The sequence below is a fragment of the Bubalus kerabau genome, chromosome 10, assembly GCF_029407905.1.
Source record: "Bubalus kerabau isolate K-KA32 ecotype Philippines breed swamp buffalo chromosome 10, PCC_UOA_SB_1v2, whole genome shotgun sequence".
Lineage (NCBI taxonomy): Eukaryota > Metazoa > Chordata > Mammalia > Artiodactyla > Bovidae > Bubalus > Bubalus kerabau.
Genome location: NC_073633.1, coordinates 12,066,151 through 12,086,646, shown reverse-complemented (window position 1 = coordinate 12,086,646; position 20,496 = coordinate 12,066,151). Strand labels below are relative to the sequence as shown.

The 20,496-nt window shown below is 41.5% G+C and overlaps 1 protein-coding gene and 1 long non-coding RNA gene across 4 annotated transcripts in view; one reads left to right on the top strand and one right to left on the bottom strand.

Moving 5' to 3' along the window:
* Window positions 1-20,496, bottom strand: part of IQGAP2 (IQ motif containing GTPase activating protein 2) — a 305,783-nt gene that overhangs the window by 181,031 nt on the left and 104,256 nt on the right. The window lies entirely within an intron of this gene.
* On the top strand, window positions 6,321-7,609 carry LOC129620850 (uncharacterized). The gene is made up of 3 exons (XR_008698750.1): window positions 6,321-6,439; window positions 6,826-6,920; window positions 7,274-7,609. It is a non-coding gene; the product is annotated as an uncharacterized LOC129620850 (long non-coding RNA).

Genomic DNA, 20,496 nt, shown 5'->3' with positions numbered 1-20,496 from the left:
TGTGAGATGAGCGCAATTGTGTGGTAGTTTGAGCATTCTTTGGCATTGCATTTCTCTGGGATTGGAATGAAAACAGACCTTTTCCAGTCCCGTGGCCACTTCTGAGTTTTCCAAATTTACTGGCATATTGAGTGGAATGGCATATTATTCAGTGCTAAAAAGACGTGAGTCTTAAGCCACGAGAAGGCCTGCTGTTGCTGTTTAGTTGCTCAGTCGTGTCCGACTCTTTGCGACCCCATGGACTGTAGCCCACCAGGCTCCTCTGTCTATAGGATTCTCCAGGCAGGACCACTGGAGTGGGTTGCCATTTCCTTTTCCATGAGAAGGCATAGATGAACCTTAAATTCATAGTACAAAGTGAAAAGAAACTAACCTGAAAATGCTACATATTGCATGTTTCTAACCATATGATATTCTGGAAAAGGCAAAACTATGGAGACAGTAAAATGACTGGTGGTTGCCAGGGGCTGGGGGTAGGAGTGAAGGGAGGCACGAATGGGTCGAGCACAGAGGATTGTTAAAGGCAGTGACACCACTCGGTATGAGGCTCTGTTAGGAGCATCCTGTACCTAAATAATGGATACAGGTCATCATATACTTGGCCAAGTCCATACAAGGTGCAACACCAAGAGCGGAGTGTAGCTAAACTGCAGACTTTGGGTGGTTATGAAGGAGTCAGTGAAGGTTCACAAACTGTAACAAATGTTTCATGCTGGGGGGTAGCTGTTGATAACAAAGGAATCTGCGTGTCTGTGGGAGCAGGGAGAACACGGGAAATCTCTGCCTTCTGCTCAGTTTTGCCATGAACGTGACACTGTTCCAAAAAAATAAAGTCATAGTTTTTTAAAAAAAGGTATTAATGGAGATGAATGAGAGGCTCACATAGAAAAGAATATCTAATATACCTTCTTCAAAGCAACTTAACTATTTCGACCTGATAAAAGATTCACACAGAATATGTTTAAGTAAAAAATTGCCCTTGCTTAGAAGGAAATGGACAGTGGTGAACAAGGTCCCTGCGATGGTTTTCTCGTGAGCACCCAGAGATGGTGAGATTTCAGTCTCTCTCTAGTTAAATGCCCTGACAGGACACTAGTCTCGGGATCGTGGGTGTGCACTGCTACAAGGAACTTTTCCAGAACAGCAGTATCTTCTGGACAGAGAAGCCACCTAATCGTGCTCTGCAGGATGTTTAGCAAGAATCTGTCATTCTCGCTCAGGCCCAACATCTTTAACAAGTTTTTTGAATGCTCTTAACCCAATGGCCATGGAACATGCTGCTGGCTTTTCACAAAAAGAGTACTGAGGGAACTGGCTCTCCATTTGGGGGAAAAAATTGTTACAGTCCTACTGTTCACAAAAATATTCCAGATGGATTAAGGCTCTAACATTAAAAAATTTCAACTATGAAAGCATTAGAAGGATATATAGGGGACTATGTTTATAACCTTGAAGAAGGAAGGCCTTCTTAAGCCAGACACAACAGCAGCAGCAAAGGTCTTAGGGAGGAAAATTATTTATGGTGCCTTTAATGTACTCCAATTTCCCAAACTTAAAAGACAAGGCCAGGCTTAGAGAAAATGTCTGCCACATAACAAAGGATTAGTATTCCGAAAATACAAAGAATAACCAACCAATTTTTTTTTAAAAAGATACGCTTTTTAATTGAGCAAAGGATTTTAAGAAGCAACTCATGGACAGAAAAGAATAACAAAAAGGCCCAAGAGCTGCTTAGTAAAGAAAAAGATTAAAATAGTGAGCTAAGTTTTTTTCTTTATGAGATCGTCAAAAACATAGAAAGCAAGCTTACAGTTACCAAAGTGGAAAGTGGGGGAATGAATTAGGAGTTTGGGAATAGAGACACACTACTAAATATAAAATAAATAACAAAGACCTACTGTATAGCACCAGAAACTACATTCAATATCTTATAATAACCTATAATGAAAAGAATCTGAAAAATATATGTACATATATGTGTGTGTGTGTATATATCTGAACCACTTTTCTGTAGACCTGAAACTAACAACTATAAATCAACTATACTTCAATTTTTTTAAAAATTTAAAAAATATTCTCAAAAAATTTAAAGGTCAACTTAATAAAGTGTTGCCTAGTGTGTGACGTGTACCCGAGACCTCACTGGTGAGCAATCTGACGGTGTCGCATCACACAACCACTTCAGTCTAATGACTGCCCTTGTCTCTAGGAAAGAGCTGAATCCGTGTGATTAGGACACTGCACTGGAAGTTTTGACTCTAACACCAGACACCAGCAATATCGGACATCACCGTGCGGCATCCACCAGTACCCCCTGGAAAATGCGCCACAGCGAGACACCAGAAAAACTGACGTGAGTGTCTCTCCCATAGCGAGGGCCTGGAGATAGTCTGAGAGGATTTCTTTGGAAAGAGCTGCTCTGAGACCACTGCCCACCCCGGTCTCACTCACACTCACTCACTCACTCACACACACACACACACACACACACACACATCCCTCTGTGCATTGGGGCAAGGATGGGACTTTCACCTTCTGGCCTCACAGAGGGGTTTTCAACAAGACCAGCTGGCGAGTTTCAGAGAAGTCATCTGTCCACAGTGAGGGGGCACGTGAGCTGCTGTCTGCCTCCTTCCCTGGGCACCTGGGCCACGAGAGGAGGGGGGCTGACGGTTCTTGTGGCCAGCGAGGGAAAGAAAGTTCTGCCAGCATTAGGATGGCTCATCCTCTCAGTCTGCCAGAGCAGAAGGGTAGGCATTCTCATGGGCCAAAGTACAGGCAAGAATGAGCCCATTGGGAGCTTGTCTTCAGTTCAGACCTCTAGGTCTGTCTAGAGCGGCAACCTGACCTCAGGAGGCAGAACTGGCTCCCAGGGGCCAGGAGGAAGTAAGGGACAGGCCCCGAGGGGCACCCCCGAGAGTCGGCTTTAACTCCCCACTGGGCCTAGACAATGGTGGCCCTCGCATCACACAAAGACGCTCCTGTCCCCTTGGCCATCTTCCCACCCCCATTCCCAGGAGATGTGGCAAAAGAAGTTGCTCATCAGTGTTCTTCAAGACCTTTAAAGGAAAAAAAAAAAGCAACTTTCATTACAATCCACATGGATTTAGTACATAAAGAAATGCTTTATGAACAATTATGTATGTAAACGCGTACAAAATAGTTTAGAAAACAAAAAAACAGTCCCATTAATAACAATGGGACTTCCCTGGGGTCAGTGGTTAAGAGTCCATGCTGCCAATTCAGGGGCCTGGGTTCGATCCCTGGTCGGGGAGCTAGATCCTGCATGCCACCACTAAAGATCCTGCATGCCACAACTAAGAACTGGCACAGCCAAATAAATAAATAAAATAAATAAGTATTTGAAAAAATAGATAGCAATGGTTACCCCTGGGGAAGGAAGTAGTACTGGGCAGGGGGCAATGTCAAATGGAAAGTTTGATTTATCCCTATTATTTTAAAAGACAAGAACATGTTCATATATTTCTTGAATAATTAAATGCATTTTTAAAAAAGACACCGTTCCCCATAAATGAAGTCCATCTGTCAGTCTTAATCTACTAACCTTGGGTCAGCAACAGTTCTAGTCATCAGGAAACAAGTGCACTTCTGAGCTCTTTGTAAATGTCCAAATGCCATTCTTTGGCTTTCTCTGCCACAGGCTCCCACTCGAGTGAATTCTGCACCTGGGGTTTGTACGCCAACTGTGGACCTCAAACTCGGATTCTTCTCAAAGCGGACAAGAGCCACAGCTCGTTACTTTGTTTTCTTAATTTTAAGAACTACTTTTTGTGCTTTCCTTTGGCAGTGAGAATAGGAAGAAACAGGACTTCATCAGAGAAACTAAGAAAACTAAGATGTATATCCAGAAATAAACCAACACTGGAGAATGAAGAACCCCAAAGTGGTGAACGAAAAAGAAAACTAGGAGAACTTGAAGTTGTTAAGGTAAAGGGTGCTCCAGTGTGGGGAGTGTGTGTGTGTGCGTGTGCAAATACACATATTTGTGTACATACACAATTTGTTTTGAAATAGGAGAAACCGAGTACTAAATGACAGCCTGTGAAATCTGACAAAAACAGTATTTTGGTTATAGACCAAATATCTTTGCAAAGTTGATAATCACTTTGAAGAAACCAGGTGAGAAACTCATCAGCTTTGACAACAACTTTTGAAAATGAATGAATGATCAGTCGCCAAGAAAACAGTGAATGAAGTAACCATTCACTCTACTGCAAACCTATAGCAGCCTGTATTCTGTACCATTTCTCTCCTAAACCTACATTATATGTTATATGCTGGAAATGGATGTATCACAGCCTGTGGGGCAAGGATATTTTTCATATTTTCAAACAGGTGGAAAACTTTGAATAAACAGCAATATTTCATGATATTTAGTTTATATGAAAATCAAATGTGTGTCCATAAATAAAGTTTGGTTGGAACCCTGCTGCATGCATTGGTTTTCGTATTGTCTGTAAGTGCTTTCATGCTACCGGGCGGAGTTGAGTCATTTCAACAGAGACCCAGTGGCCTCAAAATCCTCCGACCCTTCACTGAAAAGGTATGCAGCCTCTGCCCCGGACCAAGTGAGCTCTCCGTCCTCCCATGTGCCCTAGGCAAACGTCATGACCGACAGTTGCTAAGGACTACCATCCAGCTCCTTTCATGTTTGAGTGATTATCAGTTGCTCAGAGATGGCAAACTCTTCTATACTAGCCCATCAGTTAGTGTGCATTCAACCAGATTTCCCCAAGCTCACGCCACTTCAAAACACCCCTTGACATCGTCTGTGGGACAAAGACGCTCCTAATAAATACACAGCTCTCAGCTCATCAAAATACTCATCAATGTTAAAAGGACAATCAGCAGTTACCTTAGGAATTAATCCCCCACAGCATCTACTGGTTTAGAGTATTATGAATTTCATATTAAATGATACTTTAAAAATTAGCATTTTATACCTATACATATTACTCTGTATTATTCTGTATACTGTACAGTCCCATGTAAAAATTATTAAGTTAATTTAGTTTGAAAACTAGTTATCTGCAGCAACCCTTATTCATGTGTAAATTGTCAGCCAAATTAGCTTCGGGAACAACAAAATAAAGAAACTAATCAGACATCAGTCATACGTGGCTTTTAAGATTCTGATTTCCCCTTAGTATCACTCAATACTCCCACCTGCCATCTCGAAATGGTCCTCTTCCTGTTCTGAGAAGCCTGCATTCTTTCAGCTCAGTGATACCATTCATCTGGTCCTTGCATATCACTGGGTCACATCCCTAGTTACATCTTGGGCAATTCTGTTCCCTAGACTCTTGAAGGTTCTTCTACTTGTGTCTAAATTACCTTCCCTTTGCTTCTCCAGCAAATCAAATCTGACCTTGAGAATGTCACTGTCCAGTTTTCACTCCCAAGTCTGCAGATCAGGCCTTCAATTTTTAAAAGCAAAGAATCTTCTATAGAAGACAGGAAAATGAAGAGCAAAACCATGGCACAGTATCCCTTGAGTCTAGAGAGCGTAAGCCAGGGTCTCAGAGTTGCTTCAAACACGTTATCCTGGCCATCCACAACCCTACAACAACCTTCTGGAAACCTTGCCCCAAGGAGAAGAATGTGCCGAGCAGCTGACAGACACTCCAGCTGCCCAGAAGATAGGAGTCTCACTGTGAATGAATGGGCGATCATTAACTTGGGCTTGATTTTTATGAATCAGTTCCCTGAGCCTGGATCAATGCGAAATACAGTAGGGAAAAACTGAGTTTCTGGTTCTGCAAAACAGATACACCTAATGCTGGTGACCACATCAAGGCTCCGTCGCCTCCTACAGAATGTCTGACTTGCTGCATCTTTTGTCTGTTTCTAAATACTTTGTGAACGCTTACTGTGTGCTGGTGAGTTGCTAGGAATTGTTATACATAAAGTAAGTAAAGCAGAGTCCACTCTGTTGAGGAGCGTTAACTTGCAGGGAAAACAAACCGTAAGTGAAAAAACTCAAGACCAATGTAACACCAAATCTACCAAATAATCCCAACGTGTGGGAGAAGCAGTGAGAGAAGGATACAAGGATGCTGGTGAAGGATGTGAGCCAAGATCTCATGCTCCAGGCAGGAAGAAGAAAAACAGAACCAAGTCTGGGAGAATGGACAGAATTTGGCTGAGAGAGAATCCCCCAAGTGAAAGCATAGGATAGAACAAGGGATACCTGACAATTAAAAAAACAAAAACCACATTTTGAGGCCAGTGATCCACACTAGTGATCAGAGAACGAGGTGACTTAAGATAAAAGGGCTTCACCTGAGGCCAGTGAACCCGAGACTTGATAGGGAAGCAAACAGAAGGTTTTTAAACAAGAGAATGACATTATGGAAGCAGCCTTTAAGGAATACACTATCTTCCTTCTGACGAGGAGGAAAAACCATGAGACGAGGAGGTGAGTTAGCAAGCTGCTAGATGATAAAGCACGAGCTTAGGTACCCTGAAGTGTGGAGTAACACGAGACAAGAGTAAAACACTGCAAGCAGCCAAGATGTGACCTGTGGTGAATACAGATAAGCTACTTCCTTCCTTCCCTTGCCCATAATGCTAACTACCCATAGGCAGCCAGAAAACCAGTCAATAACAATAAATGACCACCACAATGGCCAATGCACAGAAGCCTCCTAGGGTTCTATTTATACCTTCAGAGGCTATCATGAAAATTAGGGTGTTTGGCTTGGTGATTTAATAAATTACTCTATGTTGAAAATTAGTAGCCTATGGACAATACATTTGCCAATTGCCCCTAAACTGCACACCTTGTGTTTCTCATCACCCCAGGTAAAGCTGACAGCGTTTGCTGTTTCTACCCCACTCCTGCTTCTGCATCAGGAAGGTCACAGACGAGCCGGAGAGGTGGACTGTGGGTGCCCAGGGTGAGCAGGGTCCGCGGCGGGGTGGGGAGGGCTTCAGGTCCCCTGGCTCTCCTGATCCCAGCCGCCCCCAGGAGGCAGGATGCGCCCATGAGACAAGCAAGAGCCCACCTTCTCAGAGCTGTTGAGACATTGTCTCTGTTTGTTCCCAGTAACAGCTTCCTTCTGCCGGGGCGAAGCTCTCCCCTCTTATCTGGCTTGAGTTACTGCCAGTTTGTTTTCATAAAGATCACTATCTTGGCCAGACACTGGGAAATAAGGGAGACGACGAATCTGGTTTTGATGAAAAGGAGAATTTAAATGGGGTGTTAGTATTACCCAAGGGACAGGAAAACTCAAACGGCCTTGCCCCACAGACCTCACGCCTCACTCGAAGGGAGGGATCAAACGCTACAGTCTCCTGCCTTCAAAGCCATCAGAGAAAATGGACGCTTACGCGGTGTGGTGCACACGCCAGCTTGCGGCTGCCAGCGAAGCAACTCACCTGTGTGCCCTGGAAGCACATTTGCTTAAGAAAACAGTCATTCAGAACTGGCATCCCACCATTCTGAGCTCCCCCTCAAGTCAAGTAATAAAGCTAGACCATATCTTATGAATGAAAAGTTTAAGTCACTCAGTCGTGTCCTACTCTTTGCGACCCCATGGACTATATAGTCCATGGAATTCTCCAGGCCAGAATACCAGAGTGGGTAGCTGCTCCCTTCTCCAGATCTTCCCAACCCAGGGATCGAACCCAGGTCTCCCGCATTGCAGATGGATTCTTTACTAGCTGAGCCACAAGGGAAGCCCAAGAATACTGCGGTGGGTAGCCTATCCCTTCTCCAGCGGATCTTCCCAACCCAAGAATCGAACCGGAGTCTCCTGCATTGCAGGTGGATTCTTTACCAACTGAGCTATCAGAGAAGCCCTTATGCATAAAACCAGAATATAATAGTGTGACCAGACTGGGGGGTTCTGTAGGTGTAGAGTGTGTGACCCAAGAATGTGATAGACACTCCCCTTTCTAGAAGCAGCCAAGACATGCTCATATCCTCAGGAGATTAATCATGAGGGGACCTACTGGTGCCCAAATGGGCTGGGAGGCAAGGGGGTGTGTGTGTGGGTGTGTGTGTGGGTGTGTGTGCTTGGTTGCTCTTTGTCTGACTCTTTGCGACCCCATGAACTGTAGCCTGCCAGGCTCTTCTGTCCATGGGATTTCCCAGGCAAGAATACCAGAGTGGGTTGCTGTTCCCTCCTCCCAGGGATCTTCTAAATCCAGGGATCGAATCCGAGTCTCCTGCATCTCCTGCAATGCAGGCGGATTCTTTTACTGCTGAGCCACCGGAAGGGAAGCCCTGGGAGGCAAGACTACTTCTAGTTGAAATCTTTACAACCAGCCCAAAGCCATCTCTTTGCAAGGAAAGGCTTCAGATTACAAGGCAAGGAGGATATTTCCTATTCAGATCCTTCTCACATATTTTATAATGCTTTCTCTCCCTCACATTATACCATAACCCACCCCTTAAGGTTCAAGAACCCTTAAGGAAAACTAAAGGTAAAAGGAGTCTTTTGTTCTCTATAAAATCTGGTCTCCAGCGTTCTTCCCTAGTGGAAAGTCTGCCTTAGTCTGTCAGCAGATGCAGTAAGTTCATAATACAACTGCTAAAAGAAAGCCAGTTAGAGGAAGCAACATGCTTCAAGTCACCCTGTTTCCACAAGGAACTGGGCTCGTCAGGCTCTTCTGAAACCTTCCAGTAACTCAAAGTAGGTACATCCACCCTTTATAGATGAGGAAACACACCGTATAAGGTGAACTTGGTCAAGGTCACATGGCCAGTAAATGGCCAAATTAATATCTGAGCCAAGTCCCTCTCATCAGGAGGACTTTAACCTGAGATCCACAGGCTTCTCTCTAGAGACTGGGACAGGAAAATAATTACATTTCACTTTGTGTCCACTTCCACTTGAAATTTAATATTTTCCTTCAGTTATGAATTATGGGCTGCTCTGTAGGCTCAGATGGTGAAGAATCTGCCTGCAATGCAGGAGACCTGGGTTCAATCCCTGGGTTGGGAAGATCCCCTGGAAAAGGGAATGGCTACCCACTCCAGTATTCTTGCCTGGAGAATTCCACAGAGAAGCCTGGCGGGCCCCAGTCCATGGGGTTACAAAGAGTTGGACACCACTGAGTGACTAAAACTTTTCAATTATGAACAAAAGCAACCCACCACAATAGTTGCTGGCAGAACCTGACTTTGTCACCAATAAATATATTTTCCATACAGTTGCTGTCAATTAAAAAATGTTATTTATGCTCATAACTTAAAAATTACACTGGTCATTAGACCCTAGAGTTTTTTTATACATTAGTAAAGAAGCACATACTAGCCTATCACACATTTCTTTTCTCAGATATTTTCATAACTGCTTTTCAATACAGTTGGCTTCCTTTGCAGTCCTATGCGTCTTATGTAAAACAATTATGATAGGAGTTCCATAGACTTTGATAGACTTCTCTGACTGCTAAAGGAGCTCCTGGCAGACAGAAACCCCAAGAACCCCTTCTCTTACCCCAGAGCCTATATCTCTCTTAATTTTCCTACCCAGCCTGCCTCACATGCTTTTCTTCTCTGATTCTCTCCTTTCCCAGACTATCTTAAAATGCTCACCACCACCCCGTATCACACACAGAATTCTTTTAAAAAATCTTTCATTGAAGATTCCACCAGTAAATCAACTAAGACACTGTCTGCTATTAAGGAGTACGTATACTTATAAATTTTCATGGCTCCAAAGTTTTAGTCTCAAATCAACTTTAAGTATGATGGGCCAAAAGCCAACGTATCATTCATCTGCCATGAAGAATGACACATGTATCAGAAATCCTAGAACTGCCTAACAATTGCCTGCTAGCACGAAACCATTTCCATTAGCAAACAATGAAACAATTGGTTAAAACAAAGAAAAAAAAAGGCAGTCTTATGAAACAACAGTAAACGAATCCAGAGATGGCTGTTAGACTGCCGCCAAGATTCTCTGAGGATCAGGTAACATCTCTCTCATTACTGAAAATGCAGAGAAAGACACAGTTCTCCCCCAAATCCAGACTTCGGGGCAGTCTCACGGGAATGCACTCAAGATGCCAGACTCACACGCATAATGGACAGACATGGGTTTCCTCGATGAAAATAAGGCACAGGAAGTGAGCGCTCCCTCACTGAGTGTGCTGGCACGGGGCATGCATTTGTGATGGGCTGGTGTGCAATCACAGGATGGCATCGTCCTGATGTTACCGCAAGAACCGAGAAGATGAGGCGGAAAGAATAACTAACGTATCTCACGCTTTTAATAGTGAGTCTTATACTGTAAAACTGTCCCTACCTCTTCAACGAGGCCATTTCTGTTAACTGTCTTTTCAAGTGAATTTTCCATTCAATACCCACAAGAATGTGAGCGCTACGGCTATAAGGGTAAAGAATCTTTTTAATAAAAAGTATTTCATAGCTGATTCAACTGGGCCATGATATCATATCTTCCTCTAGCTAGTTGAACTGTGTTTTCTGATTATTAACAAAGAGATTCTTTGTGGTTCTGCATTACAAGCAGAGTGAGAAACTGTGGCCTCTTTTCTGCCCAGACACGTGGGCTTGAGTGGTCGACACTGCCTTCATTTCTGCTTTTCCATAATCACAGAGCTATCGTTTATATGTCATCGGATTGGTATTAATCAATTCCCCCAAACAGGGTGCCATTGGAGAACAGAAGCCCTCGCAGGAGCCCTGGATTATTATGAAAAGACTTACGAATTAGCCCAACTTCCGTGAATTTTTTAAAAAAACGTTTAGGACACATAGTATAAAGTCACAGGAAGTCAGGTGCAGACCGGGAGGCAGGCTTTTAGCTAAGGTGCTTTTATTTCATCCAATTCCAAAGACTGATTCCCTACATTATCAAGGCCAGAATTCTGCTGGACTTGCAGGTGAATCTGAGAGTGGGCTGTCCTGTGCCTTACCCTCCAGCCCAGTAAGTGACCCAACAAGGCCCACACCTACCTCAGAGCTGTGCCCCCTGATTTATAGATTCCTAAAACGATAGTATGGTGTGCAGGGTCCTGCTTGAGTTAAAGATTTCTTAAAACTATACATAAAAAAATCATTAAGCAAAGAGCACTCAGATCTATCTAATCTCGTCTGCCTCAAAAAGCAAGTAGATATGCACACTGGAGGTATAATCACCTGAATCAGGATGTATGTAACAAGTCTCTAAAACCCTGAATCTTTGCCCCAACTTTGTTTGCTCCTAATTATCCCAATTTAAGCCAATTAAAAGAAATGCAGTTACTAAGCAGGAGCTCTTCACTATTTACTAGATGAACTTTTTTTGTCTTCAAAGCACTTTAGAAAAAGTAGGTTCTGGACTAGACTGCTGGTGACTCTCCCACTCTATTCAGGGCTTGGTGATGAAAGCTGAGCTATTATTGCAGAGCTGATTGGACAGTAAGTGATTAGAAACTCCTTCCATGTATTATACTTGCAACAAGCTACAGTTTCATCCCTTTTTCAGCTGGGTCTAGTCTATTTGACATCTGCAGACAAAAGTGTATGCTTTTTAGAAAGACGTGCAAATTCTCTATTTCAAGACAGGTTGCAAACATTTGATATAAGATCTCGAATGAGCAGAGCATAGAGTATGGTTCAACTATCCCTTCCTTTGAAAATTAATACTGAAAGGAAATTCATGAGTTTGCTAATTACATTTCTTCTCCTTTTGATATCAGGGTATTACACAGTTCTCAGAAAGGCATGCAGTTTATAATGGGGATGGACAGTAGTAAGAAAAAAATGGCATCATTTATGTAAGTTGGATGTAAATAGGAACCAAAAAACATAAAACCTCAAGGTCAGAAAGGAACTTAAAAGGTCACTTATCCCCCAAACTCCTGTTTCCTGACTAAACACTCAGAAACGTTAAACGTCTTATTCAAGGCCAGTTTACTGATATCCAAGGCACTAGGAATGCAGATTTCCTTGGTTAATGACTGATCTTTCCATTCTACCCTACTATCAATGCTCTATCAAGGGATACAGGAGTCAATCTTTCAGTCAATGATAAACATTTTAGAATGAACCACAGGTTTACCTTGCAAATTCCTTCTGAATACTGATGAATTCTTTCCCCTACATCCAAACTTTCAACCTACAAAATTTAGCGTAACATTCTTTCCCCTACATCCAAACTTTCAACCTACAAAATTTAGCATAACATTCTTTGACTAAGTCAAACGAACAAATTCAAACTCCTCCTACTGGCAAAAGCAGCTGAGACTGACTCTTAAAGTATTGTTCAGTCACTAAGTTATGTCTGATTCTTTGCAACCCCATGAACTGCAGCCAGGCTTCCCTGTCCTTCACTATCTCCCTGAGTTTGCTCAAACTCATATCCATTGAGTCATCCAACCATCCATGCCATCCAACCATCTGTTAAATTTCAAAGGTTCTATCCCATCCTGCGTTGACCAAAGGAGACAGTAGAACACGACAGGCCACAGCCTTCTCTCTTCCCTCTGCGTTTGCAACAGAGGAAGCTCCTAAGTGGAAAAGTTTCCGTTCCCATAAATAGCCCAACAAACCCATGCCATCACATGGGAGAATGATGTCATTGTAAACATGTAACATCTCAGGGAGATTCAGTCAGCTGTGTTTTTAAAAATCATCAATTCTTTTGAGTGACTCAGACAAGATAATCCAGAAGAATGGTTTTCAGAGTGCTCCCCAAACTAACAGCTTTCGTAATTCCTGGAACTTGTTAGAAATGTAAATTCTCCAGCCCATCCCAGACTTACTGAAACATAAACTCTGGGGGTGGGACACAACAATCTGTATTTCAATAAGCTCTCCAGGTGATTCTGAAGCAATGTTTGAGAAAACTGAATCAGAACATTCCAAACGCTCCACTGACTTGTGCTGACGGCCTGATGACCCTGGGCGCACAGACATGCATATGATGGTCTCTGGTTCTCAGTGCTCTCTCTACAGGGGCCCTGAAACTTGTGCAAAGCATCCAGCTTATCCAAGTTAGATCATTTTCTGGCAACTATCTATGGCAGACGCTGCCTAAAAATGAGTCATTTTCCCAAAGTATGGAGGAGTCTTATGAAGACAGAATTTATGACTCAGTTTTCTATTGTTTAAGTGGACAACTAGTCCTAACCATTACAAATTAGATTTTGCCTGCTTTTCCCCAAAGATAGAAACTGCAACATTAAATGAAGAGGAGTGAAATAGGATATAGTGGCATGAGCTCACTGTCTGCTGTGTTGTGACTTAGGAGAAGTGGGTTTGATTGATACAATTGGTTACACACGGGCTCTGCGCTATTGAAGAGGACATTCTATCATTAAGGGCTCAGGTCCAGCACTAAGTAAGATGGAAATCTGGACTAATGATTGAATCTCCTGGTGTTACTACTGTAGCAAAGGAAAATTGGATTAAAAAATTTATTAGTAAGAAAGATTTAAAAATGCCTAAAAAAGGGGCATCAGAATCAACGAATGCTTCTACTTTAAAAATAGGTAAGAACTGCAAAACACTGAGGAAAGAACCCAAAGAGGACCTAGATAAATGGATAGAGACCTTTCACGTTCAGAGACCGGAAGACTTAATATAGTCAAGACATCAATTATCAAACTGATCTATTGATCTAACATAAGCCCCATCAAAATTTCAGGATTTTTTTAGAAGTATAGACAAGCCAATAATAAACTTTATATGGAAAGGAAAGGGGGTTCAAGTAGTAAAACAATTTTGAAAAAAAAAAAGAAAGCTAGGGGACTCAGATTACCCAATGTCAAGACTTTCTGTAATATTAGCAGAAGGATAGACACACAGATCAATGGAACTGAGTATAATTCAGAAGCAAAGGCATGCGAATAGGATCAACTGAATTTTGACAGAAGCACAAAGGCAATTCAATGGGAAAAGGGTAGCCTTTCCAACAAATGGTGGTAGAACAACTGGAAATCCACACCCAAACAAATGAACCTCAACATGAACTTTAATTTTATACAAAGATTAACTCAAAATGTATCACAGACTTAAAACATCAAAGTATAAAACTATTAGGAAAAAAAACACAAAGAGCATCTCTGTGACCTTGGGTTAGGCAAAGAGTTTTTAGGTAGGACACTGAAACACAAACATAACATGAGAAAAATTAATAAACTGGACTTCATCAAAATTAAAAAGCTTATGACTCTGTTAAAGAGGGTGGAAAGATAAGCTACTGACTCAAAAAATTTTGTTGATCATATGTCCAACAAAAGACTGTATCAAAATGTATAAAGAAGTCACAAAACTCAACAAGAAGCCTAATGGTTAACATGGGCAAAAGATACTGAAGCAAAGAGCATGTAATAAGATTAGCCGTCAGGAAAACACAAAATAATAAACCACATCAACTTACTACCACTCAGCCATTTGAATGGCTAAAACAAAAGCACAACAAAACAACAAGAAATTGACAATATCAAGTGCTAAGGAAGAGGCAGAAGAACCAGAATTGTCATACATTGCTGGTGGGGATGCAAAATGGTACACCCTGGAAAATTATGTAGCAGCTGCTTTCCATATGCCCCAGCAATCTCACTCTTACATGCTCTTATAATAATAGAGAAATAAAAAGCTTACATTCACACAAAACTCTGTACATGAGTGTTTATAGCAGCACTATTCATAATGCCAACAACCAAAGATATCTCACGTGTTCCCCAAACTGTGGTACCTCCCTACGGTGGAGTACTTCTCAGCACCAAAGGCATGAGCCATCAATACACACAACATCAGTGAATCTCAAAGTAAAAGCCAGTCTCTGAAAGTTACTACTTTATGATTCCATTCACATGGTGTCCTGGAAAAAGCAAAACTATGGATCAGTGCTTGTCAACAGTTAGGAGTAGGGAGAAGGCTTGATTACAAAGGAGGAGTACAAGGGAGACTTTTGGGGGGTGATATAACCGTTCTGTATCCTTATCATGGTGGTGATTACACAAATATACACAACTGTTAAAACTTATAGAACTTTACACTACAAAAGTGAATTTTAATGTATATAAATTAGAGATAATAAACAGGTTTATTGGGCTGGTAGACAATATCTTATGTCCTCTGGTATGTGAGCAGATCCTAAGTAAAATAATAAATTCCTAATAGGAATTTCCTGCTTTACAAAGGTTTAGACATGTGTAAATCAAAAACTTGAAACTCAATTATTTTAATTTACTAAAATTCACATTGGACCCAACTGTCATTCTGGTTAACTAAATTCAAGTGCAAAATTTAAAAACTCTCCCCAAGAACTTATATTATTCTCCTAAAAACTGAGAAACAGATGGAGATATTCTAAGCGAATTTCTTCTGGGGTTCCACCAACTCCACTAATATTTTTTGGTAGGTAGCTAACAAATTCAAGATGAGTTTGGGCAAATCGCCTCTGCCCAAAGAATACTAAGAATCAGCAGGTGAATGGTTGTCTTAAGTCGAAATGCAAAACTCTCCTTAGTTATGTCCTTTCTTCCATGTGTGCAGCACTAACATTTTAGTGATGAATTTCTACAATAAAGCTAGAAGCTTTCAATTTAACCCTCACAACAGCCTGTTTTCCAGTTGAGGAACAATTTTGTAATCACACAATTCAGTAAACAATAGGTATAACTTCTGATTTTCGCTACCCAACTCTCTTTCCCCAATCCTGAATGTCTCCAGTGAAGTAAAAAGAAATGAAGCCTTTCCTTCCACGGAGCAAGCATCTAATCTCCTTATAACAGATTAGACTGTCAGTTCAGTTGCTCAGTCACTCCAACTCTTTACGACCCCATGGACTACAAGCACGCCAGGCTTGCATGTCCATCACCAATTCCCAGAGCTTACTCAAATCCATGTCCATTGAGTCAGTGATGCCATCCAATCATCTCATCCTCTGTCGTCCCTGTATCCTCCTGCCTTCAATCATGCCCAGCATCAGGGTCTTTTCCAATGAGTCAGTTCTTCGCATCATGTGGCCAAAGTATTGGAGTTTCAGCTTCAGCATCAGTCCTTCCAATGAATCTTCAGGACTGATCTCCTTCAGAATGGACTGGTTGGATCTCCTTGCGGTCCAAGGGACTCTCAAGAGTCTTCTCCAACACCACACTTCAAAAGCATCAATTCTTCGGCATTCAGCTTTCTTTACAGTCCATCTATCACATCCATACATGACTACTGGAAAACCATAGCTTTGACTAGATGGACTTTTGTTGACAAAGTAATGTCTTTGCTTTTTAATATGCTGTTTAGGTTGTTCAAAACTTTTCTTCCAAGGAGCAAGCATCTTTTAATTACATGGCTGCAGTCACCATCTGCAGTGATTTTGGAGCCCAAAATGATAAAGTCTGTCACTGTTTCCATTGTTTCCCCATCCATTTGCCATGAAGTGATGGGACCGGATGCCATGATCTTAGTTTTCAGACTTGTTGAATTTTAAGCCAACTTTTTCACTCTCCTCTTTCACTTTCATCAAGAGGTTCTTTAGTTCTTCTTCACCATAAGGGTGGCATCATCTGCATAAGGGTGGCATCATCTGCATATCTGAGGTTACTAATATTTCTCCTGGCAATCTTGATTCCAGCTGTGCTTCATCCAGCCCAGCATTTCTCATGATGTACTCTGTATATAAGTTAAATAAGCAGGGTGACAATAAACAGCCTTGATGTACTCCTTTCCCAATCTGGAACCAATCTGTTGTTCCATGTCCAGAAGATCTAACTGTTGCTTCTTGAACTGCATACAGATTTCTCAGGGGGCAGGTCAGGTGGTTTGGTATTCCCATCTCTTTCAGAATTTTTCACAGTTTGTTGTGATCCATACAGTCAAAGGGTTCAGCGTAGTAAATAAAGCAGAAGTAGATGCTTTTCTGGAACTCTTGCTTTTTCGATGATCCAATGGGTGTTGGTTCCTCTGCCTTTTCTAAAACCAGCTTGAACATCTGGAAGTTCACGGTTCATGTATGTTAAAGCCTGGCTTGGAGGATTTTGAGCATTACTTTTGCTAGCATGTGAGATGAGTACAATTGTACGATAGTTTGAACATTCTTTGGCATTGCCTTTCTTTGGGATTGGAATGAAAACTGACCTTTTCCAGTCCTGCAGCCACTGCTGAGTCTTCCAAATTTGCTGGCATATTGAGTGCAGCACTTTCACAGCATCATCTTTTAGGATTTGAAATAGCTCAACTGGAATTCCATCACGTCCACTAGCTTTGTTTGTAGTGATGCTTCCTAAGGCCCACTTGACCTCGCATTCCAGGATGTCTGGTTCTAGGTGAGTGATCACAACATTGTGATTATCTGAGTCATTAAGATCTTTTTTGTACAGTTCTTCTGTGTATTTTTGCCACCTCTTTTGCTTCTGTTAGGTGCATACCATTTCCGTCCTTTATTGTGCCCATCTTTGCATGAAATGTTCCCATGGTATCTCCAATTTTTTTTGAAGAGATCTCCAGTCTTTCCCATTCTATTTTTTCCCTCTATTTCTTTGCACTGATCACTGAGAAAGAGTTATTAGAGTGTAAAACCAGGTAAGTCCATTACTGCCGTTTACAAGTTTAATCTTGTAATTATGAAATGAAAAGATGACTCCAGTTAGAAGGAACTATATTTGGGGTAACAGTAAGCAAATTCAGAAGGAATATGTGAGTGTGTGTATTTACCTCCCTGAAATCACATCTCATGACTGCAGCATATCTGTGCATGCATTCAGTGATATGTGAAATAAAGAAATATTCTGGAATAAAGGCATATGATATCTCTAACGTATTTCCTATATCCTTCAAGCATTAACCTGCCTCAGGGGAAAAACTTATTGTATCGTCCTTGATAGATTAAACAGACCACTGAAATCATGACTGACCACCATTACTTAGTCTTCCCTGGTGGCTCAGATGGTAAAGAATCTGTCTGCCATGCGGGAGACCCAGGTTGGATTCCTGGGTTGGGAAGATCTCCTGGAGAAGGGGATGGCAACCCATTCCAGTACTCTTGCCTGGAGAATCCCATGGACAGAGGAGCCGGGTGGGCTACAGTCCATGGGGTCACAAAGAGTCAGACACAACTGATGAAACCATCATCTTTCCTTGGCCTTTGGCTGCCATTTTCTCTCCTTAAAATTTACTATTTTTAACTGAAGGATAGGTGCTTTACCACGTTGGTTTGGTTTCTACCACACATCAGCACAAATCAGCCATGGGCAAATTCATGTCACTCTGTCGTGAACCTCCCTCCCATCTCTCACCCCGGCTGCCATTTTCTTGACCAGCTATCTTACCAACTGTTCCCTCTTCGCTCAGAAATCCCACATTTACAGAGAAAGGAGCCATTATCTCACCTGTCTCTCTATGGGAAAGGGCATAGGCATGCCAAGTGGCATGTGTGGGACCTGACCAGGGATGGAACCTGCCTCCTGCAGTCAAAGGGCAGAGTCTTAACCACTGGACCACCAGAGAAGTCCTTGTATTTTTTCTCCTTTTTTAAGAAAAAAAAAAAAAAAAAAGGATTTACAAATGGAAGCATTCTTGTCTATTTTTAAAATATAGTATTTTCTGGCAGTGAAAACAATATTTTCAAGGTAAGAGAGCAATTCTTCTCGGGAAGGCAACGTGGACAAACAGAAGTGATCGCATAATTTTCTTCTCTATAGAGAAACGTCACTTGCGAAGGAAGTCCATTTGTAAATGTTCTAAGATCTAGTTTACAGATGTCAAACACTCAACATCTTCCATGGCTACTTTCTGCACTATTTCAAAGCACTGAGAATGCTATGGACAACTTCCCATCTCACTCATGTCCTTCCTTCCCCAATACTGTTTCTGCAATTTGTATTTCTATCATCCTAGAGAATTACAAAATAACTTTTAATTAACTAGAATCCAATGTAGACCTTAAATTTAATGAGACAAACATCTTAAGCTACTTTTTTTGTTAAAGTTATGATTTTGGAGAGTCAAACAAACACAATAGCCTAAAAAATATGTAGCACCTGAAACCCTAACAACCTAACCCTTTATTTCCTCAAGACAATAAAACATATAATAAGACAACCTAATATTTTGGTAACTTTTTGGCAGCCCAATTTCATTATTGATTTACACTGAGTTTATAGTCAACTAAAATCTTAAGTCCATTTCCTACATCCTATTAAACTGTATCTCCTTTTGAAAAGATTATCCCTTCTTGTTCCTCAATGGGAACATTTCTATCTCTAAATCCACTTCTTGTTCTGACTTTCCTGCTGATATCTCTCTTGACCTTTATTTTTAAACAAAACAAAACAAAATAAGACCATTTTTCTAAAAGCACAGCACATTCATTCTTTGGAGTCCTGCCATCTAACATCTGGACAACTCTCAAGTTGAAATTTAACTTGCTGAAATGTGCTTTGCTTAAACAATCTGGAAAGCAAATAAGACACAAATCTGGTCCTATAAATGCCTACTTCTTTATCTCCTTCTCACCTCTGCCCTCAAGCCAAGATTCTTCAAGCTGAACTCAAATAGTGAGGCAATAACTGAGCTACTAATAAGCTCTTCTAGCTCACTCTTCCTTGGTGGCTCAGTGGTAAAGAATCTGCCAGCAATGAAGGAGACACAGGTTCAATCCCTGGATCGGGAAGATCCCCTGGGGAAGGAAATGGCAACCCCCTCCAGTATTGTTGCCTGGGAAATCCCATGGACATTGGAGCCTGGCAGGCTATAGTCCATGTGGTTGCAAGAATCAGACATGACTTAGGGGCAAAACAATAACCTTTTACTTGTGATAAAGAAAAAGACCTAGGAGGTATAGACTATTGATTTTCACTCAGTTGAAAATCTTTTACTGGAATTAAGCCACAAGAGGTTAAAAAAAAATTAGGTTTTATCGATAGAAGAATTACTTGGCAAAGCCACAAGATTCCTTAGTTCTCAAAGAATGCAAATAGTTATTACAGCATTGTTTAAATACCATCTTTAATATTCTAATAGGAAAGATAGCAAAGGTATTCATTTATTGTGCAACAAGGGTTTCTTTTGGAAAAGCATCTGGGCTTTTGGTTCAAAATGTACTGATTAAAAATTGCTAATGCCAATCAAAACTCTTTATTCAAGACATACTAGAGCAGCCAAGAAAGTGGCTATAAACCCCAAATAAATCTGTCACTGATCCAATACCAGTACAACACTCTCATGTCAGAAACAGCTGTTTTACTGTAATTCACATGCCTATCACATGGGCAGTGGGCTTCTCTTTCATTACTCCTAACAGTGGGGCTCTGGATAAAGAGACTGGAAACACAGATACACCGAGTTCAGCTGAATGCATTCTTCCAGGGCCTATTGTATTCAAAGCACGACAGAGACTTGCAAACTGGTGGAGGGAAAACATTGTCTTTACCATCACGTCATGTGGTCCGATTGTGTGGGGAGAAAGGCAAGTACAACGCAGTGTGGAATACCGGACCATGAGAACAGTGTCAACAAAACATTACAGCGTGCTGACAGAGCTCCCTGTTGACTTCAAGAAACAACGGCTTCTAACA